We start from the raw sequence: 22,202 nt of genomic DNA, 5'->3' as shown, positions 1-22,202 counted from the left end.
CTACAAGAGATCTATATCATGTTGGAAGTACAAAAGATCTACTTGAAACTATAATATGATTAAATGGTTTTAGTCTTTTCATAATTTGTGTTTTTAATGGTCAACTACTTTAATTTGTTAAAGAAGTCTAGATTATCTTTTGAATTGTATTAAAGGGATGAACTCTAACAATTTTGTAATCTTAAGTGATTAAGCCCTCATATTTTTTTTAGTCTCTTTCTGCTTTGTCTTCCTTTCAAAGGTAATTTACTTTTTTTTGGTTGTGTTCCTCTGCATCTTTTCTTTTAACGATCTTGGCCCATCAAAATATTTTATATATTTTGATGTTTCTAGTTTTTACTTGGTATTAGAGCCATAAGGTTCTTGTATATATGTGACAAGATCCCTTGGTGTGGAGGATTCAATCGGTGCCTAAAAATGGATTTGTGTTAGTGGAGTCAGTGTGAGCTATTGAACCAATCAAATTACAGTGTGGAGGACTTGTATGGAGTCTGGTGTGGAAATGGAAGAGTAATTTTAGGGGGCATTTGGTTTAGGGGAATAGGAGTGGGAAATGAGAATGAGAATCATTGATTGTCATTGTTAATGTTTGGATTATAGGAATAGGAATACAAATAAGGGAATGAATCCTTGAAATTGGGTAATAACTCATTCTCATGTATCTCTCCTTCAATAAGTCATTATCCTATTTTCATCAATCAAAATATTCCCTTATTCCAAAAATACCCTTGACCTAAAACTAAAATTTTCTCCCTTAATATCAAATATCAAAATATATTTATTTATTTTTTCTTTCATATCATTTCTCTCTCCTTGTTCTCTCTCATCATATTTTCTCTCTCCTCAATCTCTTCCATCGCACTCTCTTCCTTTTTTTTTTTCATCATACATTCTCTTTCCTTAATCTCTCTCATCACATTCACTGTTCTCTTTTTTTCTTAGTATACTTTCTCTCTCCTCAATCTCTTCCATCGCACTCTCTTCCTTCTTTTTTTCTCATCATACATTCTCTTTCCTTAATCTCTTCCATCACATTCACTGTTCTCTTTTTTTCTTAGTATACTTTCTCTCTCATCATATTTTCTCTCTCCTCAATCTCTTCCATCGCACTCTTTTCCTTCTTTTTTCTCATCATACTTTCTCTCTCCTCAATCTCTCCATCGCATTCACTGTTCTCTTTTTTTTTTTCATCACACTTTCTCTCTCATCAAACTTTCTCTCTCACCATACTTTCTCTCTCCTCAATCTCTCTCATCACACTCTCTCTCCTCATTTTTTTCTCATTACCTTTTCTCTCTCTTCATCCTCTCCCATCATACTTTCTCTCTCATCATGCTCTCTCCTATCACACTCTCTTTTCTCATTTTCTATCATCACACTTTCTCTCTCATCATTCTCTTTCATCATATTTTTCTCTCACATTCATCTTTCTCTCACATTTAATTTTTTCTCTTATTTTTCTTTAAGGGTAAAAAAAGAAATTTTTATTTATTCCGATAGAAAATATGCAACTAACCAAACATTGCTTTTAAGAGTGATATCCATGCTCATACCCATTCTCATTCCACAATACAATGATTTTCATTTTGATTCCTATTCCTAGGAAAGAACCAAACGCCCCCTTAGTATTTTTATTATTTTGTTAAGTTAGATTTTAAGGGTGTTTTAGTCTTTTGGATATATAGGATTGAAGTCTAAGTATCATCTAGTTTTAAGAAGTTTTTTATTAATAAGAATTTGTGGCCGCGTCGTTTATTCGTAAACATTGAGTTTTGTTGTCTATCTTCTGACATTTTACAAATTCAACATAGTTTAGAAGCTTACTTCCCATATGCATGCATGAATCAATGAATTTGATAATCACGAATCAACTTATTGAATAGTTATCTATTGTATCGTAGTCTTATCTTGTTGGTGAAGATTTATAGGATATTATCGATGGAGGAAACATTGTTGCTCCAGAAAATATACTAGCAAATGCCGAGAATTTCAAAAGGTCGAAGCAGCAAAATGCGAAGGCTGAATTTATTCTAAAGAGAATAATATCTCCTGGCTGATTTGATCATTATTATGCGGTACAAATCAGCTCAGGAAATCTGGCAAACTCTTGATTGGTTATTCAATAAAAAAGATGAAGGTCGGCTACAAATTTTGGAGAATGAACTTGCAAATACTACACAAGACAATGTTTCTATATCAAAGTATTTTTTGAAGATCAAATAATATATGTTCAGAAATTTCTCTTCTAAATCCAGAAGCATCAATTTCTAAAGGTCGTATAAGGAGAAACATTATTCAAGGATTGAAATCAGAATACATTCCCTTCCATACTTCAATACAAGGGTGGGCTCAACAACCGTCTTTAGAGGAGACAGAGAATCTTCTTTCATCACAAGAATAAGTAGCTAAGCAAATGACTAGTATTTCTATCAAAGAAGATGAAAATGCCTTTGTAGCTAGAAAGAAAAGCTTTGAGGGAAATGATAGCACAAAGAAGAAGACTCTTCTAGCATGACAAGAAGAAGATTTTCAAATGCTATAGGAATATTAAGAAATTTTTCCAAACCAAATTAAATGAAGGCAATGTTGCTAAATCAGGAAAAGTTGAAAAATGAAAGATTGGCAGAAATGCTTTATGGCAAAAACATAAAGTATGGTGCCATGGACGCCATAAATTTTGAGAATGACTAGATCATAGATTGAGTTGTGGGCATCTTACTGGAGATAAATCCAAATTTTCCGGCCTTCAAGAATACATTGGTTGTGATGCTATTGTAACACACAGTTCGTCATGTAGAGAATGAAGCATTATTGTCATCAACCAAAAACAAGAAAATTCCATTAACTCAACAGTGTATTTCATGTTCCAAGCATGAAGATAAATTTATTTTCAGTTGCAACTGCTGTAGATGCCGGAAACTTTCTATTTTTTGGCCCCAAAGAAGTGAAGTTTCTTTGAAATATTAAGGAGTTCAAGGTAGATGTTATTGGAAATGTGAATGAAATAAAGAGGTGGAGATTAACAGATTCTATTGTACATGACTTGTTAATCTCACATTAGAAGTTTCTTGGGTTTATTGTTGGTTTAAATTATGAAACATATATTAATGTTGTAAACATATACATGGGAAGAGATTTTTTAACACATGGGTGCGTAGGGTGGGTGCAAATCTAGGACCCAGATTGTACTGAACCAAGGTTGACTCGTCGTGTACGAGCACTACTTGGATATGTTGAATGCCGAACTGGTCAAGACAAGATTTGCCCAAGTGAATAAACTAACATTTTTCCACATTGATATCTTTTTGCTATTTGCTCAAGAATGTAACAAAAACATTAATATAAAATTAATGATAATTCCGTAACGTCTCAACATTAATAGTGACTTCATAACGTCTCGATATTAATGTCGTAATTAAACTCACTAATAATGATTTCGTAATGTCTCGATATTAATGAAGACATTAAACTCGATGACATTAAACTAATATTAAATGACCATAATTTGATCATATTATTGCAGGTAAAGTGAGAGCTCCTATATAAGGAGGTCATATCTTGAGCAAAGCAAGAGAAAGAGAAAGAGAAAGAGAAAGAGCAAAAGCGAAAGTAAAAGAGTTCCTCCACCTTCGTTCCCCGATTCTTTTCTCTCAGTCATGCATTCGTTCGGCCGAACTACTTGTGATAGTACTCGGGTGTATTCTCAGTTCGTCATGAATAACCAGTGCTTGGTTATGTGCGTGGTTTTGCCATTGTATCTTGGGAAACAAATAACCCGATAGAATCTCAAAGCATAGCCAAAGGTGGGACGAATTTGTTTCAAGGAAACCACATTGAAAGCAGGCCTTGGCATCTTAGTCAACGAATTTTCTTCCCGATTCGATGATCGACTCCCAATTCTGCTACACATCGCATCAACTCTACAACTCGGACCACCAAAAGCTTGGCAGAACCAGCCCCGCATGCAATCTGAGATTATCTGCTCAAGTCATCTTAACAGATAAGTTAGAATTAATTTTGTGTAATTTCAATTCCGTAATTTTCTCAATATCTCTAGCAATAGAGTGCCCAACAATCTTGAAATAGATTCGAGTTTTGTTGAGATAGTCTTAGAACAAAGTGTTGAGGTGTAAGAAACTCAACACCTTAAGGCCTTCTCCGCCCCGAATGGAACTGTGTCAATCAACCATCGGGAAAGGCTAGAGAAGTTCACTGGAGTGAACTTCAAGAGGTGGCTACAGAAGATGCTCTTCTACTTGACAATGCTTAATGTGGCTCAATTCTTAACCGAAAACACTCCCAAGCGTGCTAAGGATGCTGATGCACAAACCATCAGTACAATGGAGGCATGGACTTATTCTAAGTTCTTTTGTCAAAACTACATCCTCAACTGTCTTGCCAACTCACTGTACGTTGTATATAGCATGAACAGAATGACTAAGGAGCTATAGAAGTCCCTGTACAAGAAGTATAAGATGAAAGATGCAGAGGCTAAGAAATTCATCATGGGTCGATTCCTGGACTATAAGATGGTTGACTCCAAGACGATGATTAACCAAGTCCAGGAGTTGCAGGTGATCTTGCATGAGATCCACTCAGAAGGGATGATTCTGAGTGAAACCTTCCAGGTGGCTGCTATTATTGAGAAGTTGCCTCCAGGCTGGAAGAACTTCAAGAACTACCTGAAGTATAAGAGGAAGGAGATGAATGTGGAAGAACTCATTGTTAGACTTCGCATCGAAGAAGACAACAAGAATTCAGAGAGAAAGTTATTCTCTCAAGCTATTATGAAAGCCAATATGATGGAGCAAGGTTAAAACTCGAAACAGAAGAACCTAAAGACTTCCAAGATGGGACATAGAGGAGGCATTAAGAAATTCTTTGGGAAGTGCTTCAACTGTGGTCGAGCCGATCACAAATCTTTGGAATGCAGAAAGCTGAAGAAGAAGTAGGAGGCCAACTTGAACGAGGGACCATAAATGGACGACCTCTGCACTGTGGTCTCCGAACTGAACCTGATCGGTTCAAACCCACAGTAATGGTGGATCAATACTGGATCCAACAGACATGTATGCTGTAATAAGGAGCTACTCCACAACTTTGAAGAAGTCACTGAAGACAAGCTGTTTATGGGGAACTCAGCAACCTCAGACATCATGGGCCAAGGAAAAGTGGTGCTGAAGATGACCTTAGACAAAGACCTTACTTTGAATAATGTGTTGTATGTTTCGGAGATTTAGAAGAATCTAGTGTCCAGATCACTGTTAAGCAAGCATGACTCTCGCATTATTTTTGAGTGTACTGTCAAAGAATGGAATGTTTGTAGGAAGGGGCTATGTATATGATGGGTTGTTCAAGCTCAATGTAATAGCTATTAAGCCTAAGATAAATAAAGATGAAAGTTCTTTCACTTATATCCTTGAGTCTTCATGTTTGTCGCATGGTAAACTAGGACATGTTAACTATGATGTGTTATGTAGATTAATAAATATGCGAAGCATACCTACATTCCACCTTGACCCAAAACACAAGTGTGAGATTTGTGTTGAAGCAAAAATGACAAGGTCATCCTTTCAATATGTTGAGAGAAGCAATGCACCATTTGGGCTAATTCACACTGACATGTGTGACCTCAAATATACACCAACACGTGGTGAGAATAAATACTTCACACTTTTGTAGATGATAACACAAAATATTATTATGTATATCTTCTCAAAAAAATAAGGATGAAGCTATAGAGAATTTGCTCTATATAAGAATGAGATTTAAAATCAACTTAATAAGAAAATTAAGGTGGTTCAAAGTGATCGAGGCAGTGAATATATATCACATTTTGCTGAGTTGTGTGCTGAACATGAGATCATACATGAAATAACATCTCCTTATGTTGCTTAGCAAAATGGAGTTGCTGAATAAAAGATTTAAACTCTAAAGGAGATTATGAATACTCTTTTATTGAACTCTAAACTATAGAGTTTATGTAGGGGAAGCTGTGTTAACAACTAATTACCCTTTAAATAAGGTGTCTCGGAAGAAGATAGATGATATGGATATAATTTAGGGGCAGAGGAGAAATTAGGAGAAGAGGGAGGGGTAATTTGGTCAAAGCACTGTAGCACCCCTTTTAGGTTACTGTTGATGCGAAGGAGAGAGGGGGTTCGTGTTTGGGCTTCGCCGCCACCACAAGCAGGAGGGATTCTCTTTGTCCCAAGATCTCGTCACTGCCATAAGCAGAGGGGGAGGAGTATGCCGCCGCCATCGTCACCTTCTCCCTCGTCTCCGGTAGGCCACCACCCCCTTCCGCTCCTCTATCCTTCTTTGCTTGCCAGGCATGCCGATGCCGACACCACTGAGGTCACTGACACTGACGCGTTGCCGCTCTCCTCACGCCACTTCCACTGCTACCTCATGCACGTCAATGCACCTTCATCGCCATCTATCGGCAAGCGTTGAGCGCCTCTTCTCCTACGTTCCTCTCTTCTATCAGAGGTCACCTCTCCTCATCGCCGACCTCCTCATTGCTGTTGTTGCTTCCAGCGATCATTGCCAGCCCTCTCCAGCGTTAAGGGCACAACTCTGCGCTGGCCAGCCCCGTGCCGCCATCAGCTGTCACGCCCCGGGGGGAGTCCCTGTCCGAAGAAATTTCGGCAGTACCTCCCTTGTACGGGTGACAATCTGAAATATTTCTACATACATAATATACATCAGCCACAGGCGGCTGGAATATACACACAACCATGCAGTTTATAATATAGCCTACCTACCGACACAATAAAACACAACCACTGCAGTTATAAAAGCAACCTACTCATTGTACCAAAACCAAACAACACAACGGAAATGACGAAATCAAAATAAACACAAAACTGGCTTACACCCAACAACCAATACAAAATATCACATAACAACTTCAACACTCTAACAAACCGGAGCACAAACTAGACACAATGACACATAAAACAAACAAAACATAAATGAAACCGATAGATCTTCTGAGGTGATGTGGGGACCAGCAGACAGGATACTCCAAGCGACATCATAAACAACCTGGTACCTGAAAAAAATAGTGTACACGGGGGTGAGTTCAATAACTCAGCGAATACCAATAGACATGCCTAGTAAGATATATCTAACAGCAATAAACATGGAATACAGCTTCCTAATCATATATAGGAAATATGCAAAATTGAAAGGTAACTAAGGAAGTCAGACTCACCAGAACTCCTATCCGGAACAAAAGGGTCACAAACCAGATACACAATATGTCTCTTGCATACATTTCATTCACCTAAGCACCATATAAGTGCATCCAATCAATATACAATAAATGCCGCATGACATTCATCTGACCGTTCACTCGACATCTCAACCAATCGCTGCTTGACATCCGCTGTGCACTGCTTTCGCCACTCACTTGACATCACTACCACTGATGGATGGACAGAACTTCCGGAGTACACACATACTATTACCCCAAATCATAAATGGGGGAGCAAATGCTCTCATCTCCCGGTACACCATGACGGGGAGGGATTCCTAACGTGCTATCACGCTGCGTCACACTATCCATGAGCGGACCAATGGAACACCGGAAGAGCAAAACTGACGTGCTACCACGTTGCGTCATGCCACCCATGAGCGTCCCAACAGAGCACCAAACAGTGATGAAACTGATGATATGCTCTACAATAATGGAGCAGCCTATCACGCAGCATGAATTATGCGAATGATGCTTGACACTAAGCATGATAATATCCTAAACCAAATCCACACACACACACACACACACACATATATATATATATATATATATATATATATATATATATATATATATATATATATATATATATAAAATTGTGTACCCTAGTACAAATAAGTCAAATCCACAGATCTAGGGTATACAGGTCCTATATGGTATAACAACCTAGGTTCTGAACATATCCACCTCCATAAAATATGTACCAACAATATACATGGACCAAAGTAAAAGGTCTAGGTACACAGATCAGATATGATATAAGAATATAGATACACATGCCAGATAATAAAAATCCAGAATCTAGTCCTAAAATCAGTAAAGCATGATATGTCACTTACTCTAGGAACTAAGGTACTCATGGCAATAATCGCGAGGTATAAACATGGATCCATAACAAGCGACAAAACAGAACATGCTATGGGCATCAAACTGTGACATACCAAAGACAAGCATGATCATTGTGTTGGACCCCGTGGTAGTTTTGATGTGATCAATCAAGTTAGTTAGGTCCTGCTGTGTTTGATCCCTGTGTCTGAGTGTGCAGGAGCTTAGGAGCACAGGAAGTCGAGCGGAAGACGCAGCTAGCGAGAAGGACGGCACGGGAAGGGAGCCGACGGGCTCGGTGCGTCCGAAGGACGAGAGAGCTGCGGAAGAGTACTCCGGTGGGCGTGAAGAGCGTGCGCGGCGTTCGAGGGACGTTAAGCCGGGACGGAAGGCTGCTCGAGGAAAAGGCCGGAAATTGGGTTCGGGTGAGCCTTATTTCAGTTGGCCACAATCACCCAAAAGATCGGAGCATCGGAAGTCCTCAATCTTTCAAATTTATCAAGTCTCTTTCTAAAGAGTTAGATCAATTAGAAAAAGAGAATGTTGAACTAAAGTTGAACTTAGCAAGAGCATGCCCGTTAGAAATGTATGATCATCTAAAATCAGAAAATGAAAATTTAAAATTAGAAATTGAAAAATTGAAAAATGATGCATGCTTAAAGAAATTTCCAAAGTCAAAAATTAGAACTTATGGTAAATTAAATTGGTATATAAGGAAGCATCAAGGTCAACTTAGAAAAATACCAAGAAACTATGTACCCCCTAGATTTTTGAATAATCCTGTAGGAAGGAACCTCTATTGGGTTCCAAAATCTGTGCTTAATTAATTTTTCAAAAATTAAAAGCTTAAAGTGAGAAAATTAAACATTGAAATTCTTTATGGAAGCTTTGTCTAAGGAAGTGGTTGTTGCTCCAATAACCAAGAAAGATAAATTTAAAATTTCTTTTATTATAAATGTTTAGGGGGAGTTAGAAGATTTTAAAATTTCCTTTATTTTTTGTTATAATTTTACTAATTGCAAATATTATGTTTAATTTATTAGTTTATTATTTTTTCTTTAAAATTACATAGAGTTCTATCCGCTGACCGAGCTGTGGAGGCACCTTGAACCTTGTTGGAGGCGCCTTGGACCCTCGGGATAGAATTTCCAGAGGCTATTTAAAGGCCCCTGGAGCTAGGAATTAGACAACAACTCAAGCATTCAATCTGTTAGCAATTCCTAAGCAACTAGTGAGCTTCAAAAGTGTAAAAGGCTTCTCCGCCTTCAGAGAAGGAGATTTTTCTTACTATGCTTTTCTACTGTCCTGGATTAACAACTTCCTTGGTTGTAACCAGGTTAAATCTCTGAGTCTTTTCCATTCGTGTTTCTTTTTCTGTTTCATTAATTTAGTTGCTGATTTAAATTCTGAGTTGAAATCCGAGGAGGGTATAGTTTGTTTTTGTTTTCAGCAATTCACCCCCCTCCATTGCTTGTAGCTATAAAATACTATGCATATCCAATTGACAATATCATAAAAGATAAGTCAAGAGGTACCCGCCTCAAATAGCAGTGGTCCAATCCGAAATAGATCCCTCGTCGAGATACTGTCTCGAATAAAAATCCTGTAATAGCCATATTTAATTTAGCTACATATATATCACACAACTAAAGAAATTTCTTATTTACCAGAACCCTAATTCGTTCCACTATACAATTTGATTTAGATCTAAACCTAAATCAACTTGAACTCTTCCAAATACAAACTTAATACCAGAGCAAATTTATACACCTTACCTCTACCTCAGACCTAATTCAATATTTAGTTCAATAACAACTCAACATGAAACTTACCCAAATTCTGATGCCTCAGCGCTACTCAAATCCTGAGGAGTCTACTGCTAAATTTCTAGCCGCAACTACCTGGAAATACTTATCCCTACATCAAATACCCAAAATCAGCACTGATTGGATTTTGCAACCCAACCTCAGATTGAAAGATTACTACAACCAGTGATCAAATACAATCTAAGCAAAATCCCTAAATCCAAACTCTCTAGTTGTTACCTTGTTTATACCAGATGTTCACTGCTGGTGTCGATCCGACCAGATCCAAATCGGTGTTGGCAACCTTCCCTTCATCGAAGACTAAATAGATGGTGGCTGAGAGATCAGCAGCAGATCTGTGTCGGTGAGGGAACGAACAGGGATCCAACAGTAAAGGAAAAGATGGTCGGTCGATGGATGTCCAACCAGAGAGCTACCAGACTCAGATGGTGGCGAGCCGGCGTCGACGCCACTTCAAGGGGTAGGCAGTGGCTAGGGCACCGACAACAGATCAACTCGGGTGCTTGGCTCCTGTCCCCGACCCGAAGAGGCGAAGGCTCGGTTGATACTCAGACGCCGATGGTGATGAAGACGCGAGGAAGGAAGAAGAAGAAGGGTTCGGCCGACGGTGAGTGATCGGATTGTGGCAGTCGGCTAGGGCAAAGTCGCCGTGAGGGCAGAGGGTGAACTAGGGCACAGCCGGACGGAGGAGGAGTGGCGCAATCCAGGGAAGAAGAAGAGGGGAAATCAGCTCGAGGAGGGAGTAGGGAACTGCCGAGTGGCAGTTAGGGCACGGGAGGAGATGGCGACTCGGCACGAGGAAGAAGAACTCGGCGCGCACGGTTTCGGCGAGGAAGTGAAGAAATAAATAAAGAAAAGAAAATAGAAAAGGAAATTAAGAAAATAAACATTTCCTTGCTTAAGTGGGAAGCCTAAACAGGCTTTCTCGGGGCCCTGTTTTTATCCCCGTAAACTCGTTCATACGAGCTCTGAAAAATTCCCAAAAAATTTCTAAAAATGTCAGAAAATTCCCTTATTATTATTTATCATTTTTCAGTATTTTACATCAACGACCAGCGTCGTCCCCTCCTTCCGCACCGTTGGTATCCGACCAGAGCACTGCCTCTCCTCTCCTCTCCCGTTGTCACCTCCAGCGCCCCATAGTGCACGTCACCCTCTCCTGTAGAGATGGATGGTGCCTCCTCCATTCAGCGCTATCTCCGATGTCCCATGCTTACTATTACTTGCAGTCGACCCTTATCGTTGCGATCGACTTCTAATCCACCCCGTGGTACGCATTCGAAGTCGATCCAACATCCGATACACACTATCATACACTTCTAATGTCGGTCTGATATCTGATCTGCCACTGTCGTATGATTCCAATGTTGATCGGGTCTTCGAGCCCTCGTTGTCATTGTGCTTCGATCTGACCCCAATGTTATATTACGGCCTGCGTGCCCATGTCATATTATGGCCTGCACGTCGATAACATATCCCGGCCTACGTGTCGATATCATATCTCGATCTACGTGTTGATGTCATATCTCGATCCACATGTCGCAGTTAGGTCCCGACCTGCGTGTCGTCTTCCAGCCGGATCCATGTTGTGCTCAATAGGTGCCGTCAGATCTTGCTCCGCATCCTGCTCAGAGTCATCTACTCTTCGAGGTCGCGACAACTCGAGTAGCGTCTTGACCAACTCACCGATCTACCCGAGGGCGCCCCTTGGGCTAGGGTACGTTCTTCATTCATATTCTATATGCATTTCATTATTTTATGTTTTAGTCTGTTACTTATATACTCGTTGGATCTGCCTTGAGCATCGGGGTACCAAGGACCGGGACGACCCGATCGCTGGTTGCAGGTAGCATTAACCAAAGGACTTTTGACGACTTGGTTAACATAGAAGCCATCTCAGCACACCCCCCCTTCAGGACATCGTGATTCGGTTAACATTTTATCCACCTCACTCGGCAGTCCGTCTGACTTAGATTCCAGACAGGATAAATATAAAAGAGTCTTTATTAGTTGTAGAATGAAAGACAACCGTCCTATAAATATTTACGAATGTAAACAAAGTGTTGGTTTCTGATCCGAAAATGATTAAGATAGAACCAAAGATTGTTAATTGTATATTTATTGGATATGCACATAATAGTAGTGAAATATCAATTTTTTGTGTATGAGTCACAAATACCATATATACACAAGAACTCGATAATAGAATCGAGAAATGTCTCATTCTTCAAGCATGTATTTTCGTATAAGACCTGAGAGGATGTTAGCTCCTTAAAATAGGCATATGAAATACAAGGCTAAGAAGATGATGATGATGAACCAGTCGAGGTTGAGCTTAGACGGAGCAAAAGAGCTCAGATGGAAAAATCCTACGGATAAGATTTTATCATTTTTTTGTTGGAAAGTGAGCCTTGAAGTTACTCTGAAGTTGTAAGCTCTTCTGACGGACCTCACTGGAGAGATAGAATCTATCTTACAAAATCACACTTGGGAGCTTATGGATTTTCCTCCGAGAAGTAAACTACTAGGTTGCAAGTGGATCTTCAAAAATAAAAATGAAGTCAGATGACACAATTGATAAATATAATGCTAGATTGCTAATCAATGGATACCGACAATGAGAAAACCTTGATTACTTTGATACATATTCTCCAGTGTCGAGAATAATTTTCATTAGAGTATTGTTAGCTATAGCTGCTCTATGGAATCATGAAATACATCAGATAGATGTAAAAATAACTTTTCTAAATGGGGATTTAGAAGAGGAAATCTACATGGAGTAACCTAAATAGTTTCTATGACAGGATAGAAAAACAAGGTTTGTACATTGGTGAAGTTATTATATGACTTAAAACAAGCATCCAAGCAGTGTCATGAGAAATTTGATAATGCCATGAAGAAATGTGGATTCAAAATTAATGAGTATGATAAATGTATCTACATGAAAGTCATAGAGAATGATTACGTCATCTTGTGTCTATATGTATATGATATACTTATCATTGGGAGTAATGATAAGATAATCAAATCCACTAAAGATATGTTGAATTCAAGATTTGACATGAAAGACATGGGCCTAACTGATGTGATTCTAGGAATCAAAATTTTTAGAACTACAGAAGAACTTGTTCTAGTCAGTCCTATTACATGAACAAAATTCTTGAGAAATTTACTAAGGGTGATACTGCATTGCCATGAACGCCAATAGATACTAGTCAATATCTATCAAAAAATTAAGGTGAAAGTATCTCCCAGATAAAGTACTCTCGAGTGATTGGAAGTCTGATATACCTAATGAGTTGTACACGACCAGACTTGGCCTATGCAGTAAGTAAATTGAGTAGATACACCAGTACTCCTGGTGTTGAGCACTAGAAAGGGATAACATGAGTACTGAGGTACTTGAGGTATACTCGTGAATATGAACTGCATTATACGAGATATCTTGCTGTGATCGAAGGATACAATAATGCGAGTTAGATATCTGATATAAAAGATTCTAAGTCTGAGTGAATATGTATTCACTCCGGGAGGTGCAACCATTTCCTGAAAATCTTTTAAGTAAACGATAATAACTAGATCCATGATGGAATCTGAGTTTGTAGCTCTTGACAAATGTGGTGAAGAAGCTGAATGACTACGACAATTGTTAGAATATATTCCAAGATGGCCGAAACTTGCGCCAACAATTTGCATACATTGCGATAGTCAATCAGTAATTGGTCGGGCACATAACCATCTATATAATGGTAAGTCTAGACATATACGTCGTAGACATAATACCATTAGATAACGACTCTCAACGGGAGTTATCACTGTTTTCTATGTGAAGTCAAAAGATAATTTAGCATATCTGCTAACAAAAGAGTTAAATCGAGAGTTAGTTGCAAGCTCATCACGAGGAATGAGTTTGATGCCATTGTTAGTGATCAGTGCAAAGGACACCCAACCTATATTGACTGGAGATCCCAAGAACTAAATTCAAAGAGACAATTAATTTGCACTAACTAGACACACTGTGAGGGATAACCAATAAAATAGTGACCGAACCAAGGTAAGCCAATGAGCTTTTAATGATCAAGAAGAGTAGATGGTTATTCTCGAGGAATCACCTATGTGCGAAAGAAGTGGGTCTACTTTGAAGAGAATTGGAGGCATAATTCTTAGAGCTTCTCACAGAGCCAGGCGTGAAAACTGAGTTGTATCAGGGAGAATCTTGAGTGATATTTGTCAATACTTACACAAATAGCAGAACAGTTCAAGGACATCATGTCTACTGTCGGCTAGTAAGCAAACAGATCTTCATAAGGGAAGTTTCAAAGAATAAAACCTATCTATCCTATACTTGACTCAATTATTGAATGCTATCACATATCATGTATTCCATTCATGTGGAGGATTGTTGGAAATATGAATGGAATAAAGAGGTAGGGATGAAGAGACTCTATTGTGCATGGGTTGTTAGTCCCATATTAGAAGTCTCTTGGTTTTATTGTTGGTTTAAATTATGGAGCATGTATTGATGTTGCAAAAATATGCATGGAAAGAGACTCTCTCACGCGTAGGTGCACAGGGGTGGGTGTAAATCCAGGGCCTGGATTGTACTGAACTAAGGTTGACTCGTGTGCGAGCACGATCTGCGCACGTTGAATGCCGGGCAGGTCTAGGCAAGATTTGTCCAAGTGAATAAACCAATATTTACCACATAAATCTCTTTTTTCTTGAGAGCTCCTATATAAGGAGGTCGGATCTTGAGCAAAACAAGAGAAAGAGAAAGAGCAAGAAAAAGAGTGAAAGCGAAAGCAAAAGAGTTCCTCCACCTTCGTTCCCTGATTCCTTTCTCTCATCGTGCATCCGTTAGGCTGAACTACTCGTGATAGCATTCGGGTGCATTTTCAGTTCGCAACAAACAATCAGTGCTTGGTTGCGTGTGTGGTTTTACCATTGTATCCTGGAAACAGATGACCCGAGAGAACCTTGAAGCACAGCCGGAGGTGGGACGAATCTGTTTCAAAGAAACCGCGTTGAACGTAGGCCTCGATATTTTAGTCAGCGAATTTTCTTCTAGATTCGACGATCAACTCCCAATTCTGCTACGCACTGCATCAACTCTGCAACTCGGACTACCGGAAGCTTGGCAGAAGCAGCCCCGTTGACAGCCTGAGATTATCTGCTCAGGTCATCTCAACAGATAAGTTAGAATTAATTTTGTGTAATTTTAATTCTGTAATTTCTTCAATATCTCCTGCAATAAATTGTCCAATGGATGTCATTCACATTGGTGAGAAAGTTAATGATTTATTTGTTTTATTTGCCTCTAGTTCATACATTAAGAAGACAAGTAGTATTGAAAATGCACATATAATATGGAAAAATTAAAAGCGTTGGTGAAATTAAATCTAGTAAAAGGTTTGCCTAGCTTAACAAATTTTTGTGAAGGAGAAATATGTGAAGGATTTCAATTTGGAAAGGCACATCGACTTCCATTCGATAAGTCAATTTCACGATGCAAAGCCTCATTGGAATTCATTCATAGTGATTTAATCGGACCAACTAGAACTCCTTCATTTTCAGAATTTTCATATATGTTGATTTTTATTGATGATTATAGTAGATACAGATGGCCTATTTTGTGAAGAAAAAAATCAAAGGTTTTCAACAGGACTGTGGAATTTTAAAAAATAGTTCAAGGAGAGCTTAATTCCAAACATACCAGTCTTTAGCTTGCCACAATTGTTGCTTGCTTCTAGCCTTTGGATCAATGAGTTTGTATAGAGGTAAACCCAATCATCATCGATAGGAATGACAAGAATGGGTGCACTCACGAAACTTTGCTTCAAACCTTGAAAGTATGTTAACCTCTCCATAAATTGAAGACATATTTGAAGTCTAGAAAATCTATGAATTTACTTTCGTTTAGATATTATTTAAATCTTTTGTAGTAATTCCCTCTCTAAATAGATTCAAGAAAATTAAATCAATGTTGAAACTAAGAAATACATTTACTGAACTATACATATAATTGTTCTTTTCTCAAAATCTCATGTACTAATATGAGATTTTTCTTCTGATGATTGTGAATAAATCATTGGTTAGTGTAAATAGCATGATTATTAACTTATAATTCTTGTATTTGGTCTTGAAAGTTATCCAAATCTCATATCAATCTTTTGGGTACAAATGTTACTCTTGAATTGATTGAACGAGTAATTAATTTGAAGAGCACTGATGGAACAATCCTTCTTTATGATGAAGAGGATTCATACAAACCATGAGAATGTACTAGAGAGGATGAAAAGCTTTATCCATGGTGATTTAGAGAATGATTTGGCGTCAAATGTTGATGAACTGAAAATGAATCTACCCTTTATGTTGAAGAATAAGCAACTCATTTGGAAAAACATATAGATGGGCGCTATAATAAGAACATTTTAAATATAGATTCTTTTCTATCAACAAAGTAGATTAATACCCCACACAACCCTTTATGAACAACTGCCTCGCTCACCATAAGGGTAGATGTCAAGGCATGGTGTACTCTCACTTTCTCACAGTGACTCCTCGAAATGAGAAATCTATTGTGTCAAACTAGCAAGCTACCTAACATGATCAAAAACTTAGTAGCCCAAAGCATTGCTAGCTTTAGTTGGGATAAAATGGAATGGAAGTAATCAAAGTATGTCTAGATCAATACATAGGGCTTATTAAGAGAAAATGATCTAACTCCATGATGGCTATTTACAGGCAATTTGGATACAAAACATAAGGCATTAAAGCATTCCTCAAATCAATATTCTAGGATTTATTAGTCAAACATGACCATCTAGCAATTTTTTTTTAAATGAAGGGATTTCACTCATGCTCCTTGCCCCTTAGGAGCCAGGAGAGGTATAGTCATGCATGAAGCGATATAATACAAGATTTAATTGGGACAAGAGATGTTTGATGTCCATGACTTAGTGTGCCTCCCATGCTAATTTAATTTTTTTTCTATAATTTTATTATTTAATTTGAAGTTTAAGCTCAAAAGAATTAATTTTATGCAATTTTGCATTGTGCTTTCTTCTCTACATTACTCTCCGTCAAACCCTTATCTACATATTTTCTCAACTCCTTCAATACCATCAAAAAAATCAACTATGCAATTCCTATTTATAAAAACTTCATCAACCATCATTCTCGTCATAATAATCATTAATATTTTGATCATCTTCTTCGCCATTATCCCACTTATCTTATTAAACCTGTACAAAGAGTAATAATAATAATATAGATTGTTGTAAAAAATATTTAAAATGCTAAATTATTGTAAAATAAAAATTAAAGACACCTTATAAAAATTTTAAAAAAAAACTTCCTTGATAGAATCATGACACCTTATACGAAGATTGAATTCATTGAAGGAACCTTATGTGTTATAAAGGAATATTTAGTGTTTGCAGTTTTGGTAAACTGAAAATATGTGCATGCTTGTTTTAAAATAACTCAAAAAGCATTCGTTGCCAAACATGATTAAGAATGATAAATGTGGCATACAAAAAAAATAAAGCAGTCACATTCGTTGTCCAGATTGATGAATCTGGTAAGAAATCAAACAAAAAGTTAAGAAGGGTGAAGCATGAGACCAGATTGTTATATCGCAGAACTCCGCTGTAGAACAACAGAGGATGCAGTCATACGTTGCCGAGGAAAGACAAGATGCTGTTATAAGTTGCCGAGGAACAACAGAAATGCTATCGAGGAAAGATCGAAGACATTGCCGCAGATGTGTGACGCACATACGCTGCCTCTTTGGACGAACAAAACAAGTTGGGGGAAGAGAAATGAAGTCGCATAAAGTGTGTAATTTTGTGAGGAAGAGAGGGTACATGTATCATTTGGTTTTCCATCCTTCGTTTTTTGTCCAATTTGGCGATGATCATTTTTTGCTTTAAAATCAACCACTGATAGATTATGTTTCCTTTTCCTCCAAAAAATTTAATGAAGTAAAAAGTGGAAAGTTTTTCATTGTGGAAAACTTTCTCTATTTTTGATTTCCATGCTCTCATGTAAACATGGCATAAGCATTTTGTAATCTGAAGTGATTAAGTCCTTAAGTTTTCTTTAATGTCTCTTTTTTGTCTTGTCTTCATTTCAAAGACAATTTTCTTTTTTGGTTGTCTTCCTCTACATCTTTTCTTTTAATGATCTTGATCCATCAAAATATTTTATATATTTTGGTGTTTCTAATTTTTATCGTATTTAGTTTCGAGAACTGACCTCTTATCTCATTCTAATAAAGTTGTCATCCTGTAACCAATTGAGCACTTCATGGAGACTAAAGTTTAGTAACCTATGAAGCTGCATAAGCCATCTAACATATCACTTGATCATTCTGTAGTTGTACCGAATATGTGCTAATGTGATATTAGTTGGGCCACGATACAAATAGAGATTCAAATATTATGTTTTCTCACCAGTTGAAGTTAATAAATTTTGTTTGATTCAACTAACCATAATGAATGAGAAAACTCCAATGACCTAACTCAACATCCTCTCTACTTCCGCCTCAAGTGAACAAAAAATCAGGGATTTATTAGTGAAATCCTTTGGTAAATAATAATAACAAAAATCAATACTCAGTTTTTTTAAGAGTTGGTCGCACACAATACTTAAATTCACTTTTATTTGTTTGTTTATTATCATGTTTTTTATACATAAACTTCATAAAACCCTGAACAATCACTTAGATAATTACTTTTATGGATATGTAAATATTTAAATATTTTAGAATAACGCTACTAAAAAAGATACTTTAACTACCTGATTTTCTATCATTAAAGGGGCAATTCCTGTTGTGAAAGTCCATCAACGACGGTACTAGATATCGTAGGAAGTTGTCGCAAAAATTATCCGTTGGGAAATTTAGTCACGGGAAAAAATATCATCGTTAATAATTCTTAAACACTACCATTGTTAGTGATAGTATACCATCATTAATGGCAACAACAACGGTCATATATATTATCGTTAATAACAATAACGATGATTATATGTATCAACATTAGTAATTTAACATCGTTTAATTATTTAACGATGGTTTAATATACCGTCATTAATAGTAACAACAACCACCATTATATAAGTGTTTTTCGTCATTAGTAACTATACACAATTTACTTGTTCCATCAAAATATTAATTAAAAATAAAATGTATATATTTTCTATAAATATATTAATGAATGTTAATAAAAATCAAAGCACTGCATATATTAAAATATCATCCATAGTTCATGATGATTGTTTGTATACATCATTTAACTTGTAAAATTAACATAACATCAAAAGTATTCATTCTCTAAAGTTTTTGTATGCAAAATGTTAGCATTGTAAGTTTCAGAAAGTCTATTTGCTTCAAACCTCCAATACCTATAATAAATATACAAAAAAAAATATCACAATAAGATATTTAAAAAACTTAAAATCTTCATATACATAATATTAAACCTACAATTTAATTTCAACAAACAAGAAAGATGATAATAAGAACAAGAGATACATAGTAAATATTAAACAACATTTAACACAAACATTTCTAAGCTAAATCCAATTTATTTGTACTACAATTTCATATCTTTTAAGAATTCCAACAGTGTACAAAATAATATGTACAAAGACTCCTATTATAAGCTGAAAAGGGTCAATCACCAACACTTTATAATGTTCAACAACTTTCCAACATTGCAACAATAATTGCTTAACATTATAGCAACATATTCAATAACATTATAACAAAGCAAGAAAAGGGTTTTAGAGAATAACAATCAATGTCAATCACCGAGACGAGTTTCATTTATCGTTCCTCCCTGTGTGTCTATGAAACATTGGTAGTTTAAAATAGAACTACTCATTCTCATTGCCAAATAATAGATAAAAAATAACAAAATTTTTAAAATAACTAATTCAACCTTTAATAGTATCTGAAGTCGATGTAGTCAGTTGCACATTAGATAGTAACTATTGTCCGTTTGAATTTGATGTTCAGGATTATATAGTGCACATTATCCAATACACCCTCAACTGATTACTCATGGACATGTACTAGCATTTTCTATGCTTATGTTAAGTGTAAAAATAAAACATGAAAGATTACTATAGATAAACAAAAGTTGAATAAATGTTGTTTCAACATGAACATTTTTTAGAATCCAACTCATCAAAGCCTCACAAAAATCCATGCATGTCACTCGGGAGGCAACGCCGAAAATGTTGTCCATGCCAATCGGTATGACTCAATGCTTCAATCACTAGATGAGACTACAAAATTAGATTTTCCTAGGGTCAATACATGAGTTATAATCCCATTATTCTTGACTTAGTAGAATGCACTCATGCAACAACAAAAAAAATGAAGGCAATATGTACATTAACTTTCTAAGAAGTGCTAAAACTCTTGATAAGCTAGTTCTCAAAATGTACAAAAGGTATATTGCTTAACATAACCAATAAAGAAAACTATAATTTAATGAATCAAATAACTATGTTCTATTGTTACATGATATGGTGTAAGATCAATCTTCCTTGGCTTTGACCTTGCTGCAAAGAAACATTTGGAATGAAATTCCAAAAGTCTTTTGGAATAATTTCATTGAGATTACGATCATTAAACTTATTTGGTAGCTTTTCTTAAACTTCTGCTACTATTGAAAGACTTCCTACCTAGTATGTCTTTTGATGAGATCTTAAACTTCATAGATGGATACCATCCATCTTCATTCTACTGCATCTTCATTCTACTGTTGAACATAGGAATAAGATCTCCAAGTAGTGGAGAAAATGCAAATTGTGAAAAAGAATCTTTCAGTACTTGTAGTAGGTATTTGCAAACCACTGGAGCATCTTTGCTGACCAATTCTTCATTTGTACAATACATGCATCATATAAGAAAATCCCTTCTAAGATTCAGTAAAATGCAAAGCAAGATAAAATAAATCACTAAACATAGTAATAACAAAATCTAAGTAAAACTGTAATCATGTAAGGAAAATGTACTGAGTAAATAAAAATTCTTAGTTGCATCAAGAATTTTTGTCCTTTGACACTAGCCACAAGGTTCAAGATCAACCGATAGAAAAAGTTTAAGGAAACATTGAAAGATCAAACAAAAAGTTTCCTAACTAGAATCATATATGAAACTGCTAAATTACAAGTTGTGAAATTTAATTTATTAATAAAGTGGCCAAAGTATGCAAATCAAGAAACTTAAAGTTCCATAGACAAACTAGTCATAATAAAAACAAAACACGACATACATAAACATAGTTAATCACAAACTTTTCTAAATACAACCTAGTTCCTTGGTTGATAAGATACCTAAAATGACCTTTGTTTTTGGAGCTTTGTAATTTGGGTATATGTTTTGTGTTGCTTTCCCTCCTTTCCTTTGTATCTTCTTTTCAAGTAATCAGATTCTAAGGGTCCAACAAATTCTATGGAATATGAGGGAATAGACGAGCGCTTATTCATCTATGTCTATATTATTCTTAGAACTCATTCATCATCTCGTGATGCACATGTATTACCATGCAAACCACAAAACGTAGAAAAAGAAGAGGAAATAGAAGGAAAGAAAACAAAAAATCTCACATCAAATAGGAGCTTGGAGATCAAGGATTGTAGGACTAATGGAATTTTTTGGGAGACAAGGGATTCCTTATCACTGCTGAACTATCGATCTCTCAAGAGAGCTTCCCCGTGACAGCATAACTACAAGTTACAACTTGCAAGGGACTATGAGGAGTCGTCACGTGTTCAAATCCGTAGAGACGGATGGGGACACGGGACGGGATAGGGTTTTACGAGGGGAGGATTAAGGGCTTCGATGCTTCGTTTAATTTGATTTCAGTCAAAATGTTTTGAGCTACTATTAAAATTTTTTCTCAACGTTATTGAAGGTCTTACAATAACGACATAATCCTGTCATTAAAGACATGATATTAATGATCGAAATAGAAAACATAGTCATTGATGTTTGTCATCAACAACATGATAAAATACTGTCGTTAATACGTATACATCAATGATAGATACTAAATCCATTCATTGTTAAACCATCAATAATGATATTTAATACTGTCATAATATTTCGTCATTAAAAGTAATTTTTCTAATAGTGATGGAGATATCATTGTCACACTATGAGGTAACCCAACCCCGTACTCTAGGCAAATGCTTTCTTGCAGTATTGACTTTTCTCACCCAATTTATATTGTTGAATGCCATAATCTAGGTAATATCCAATTGCTTAA

This window comes from Zingiber officinale, chromosome 9B (assembly GCF_018446385.1).
Source record: "Zingiber officinale cultivar Zhangliang chromosome 9B, Zo_v1.1, whole genome shotgun sequence".
NCBI lineage: Eukaryota > Viridiplantae > Streptophyta > Magnoliopsida > Zingiberales > Zingiberaceae > Zingiber > Zingiber officinale.
Note: the sequence above shows the minus strand (reverse complement) of the source record.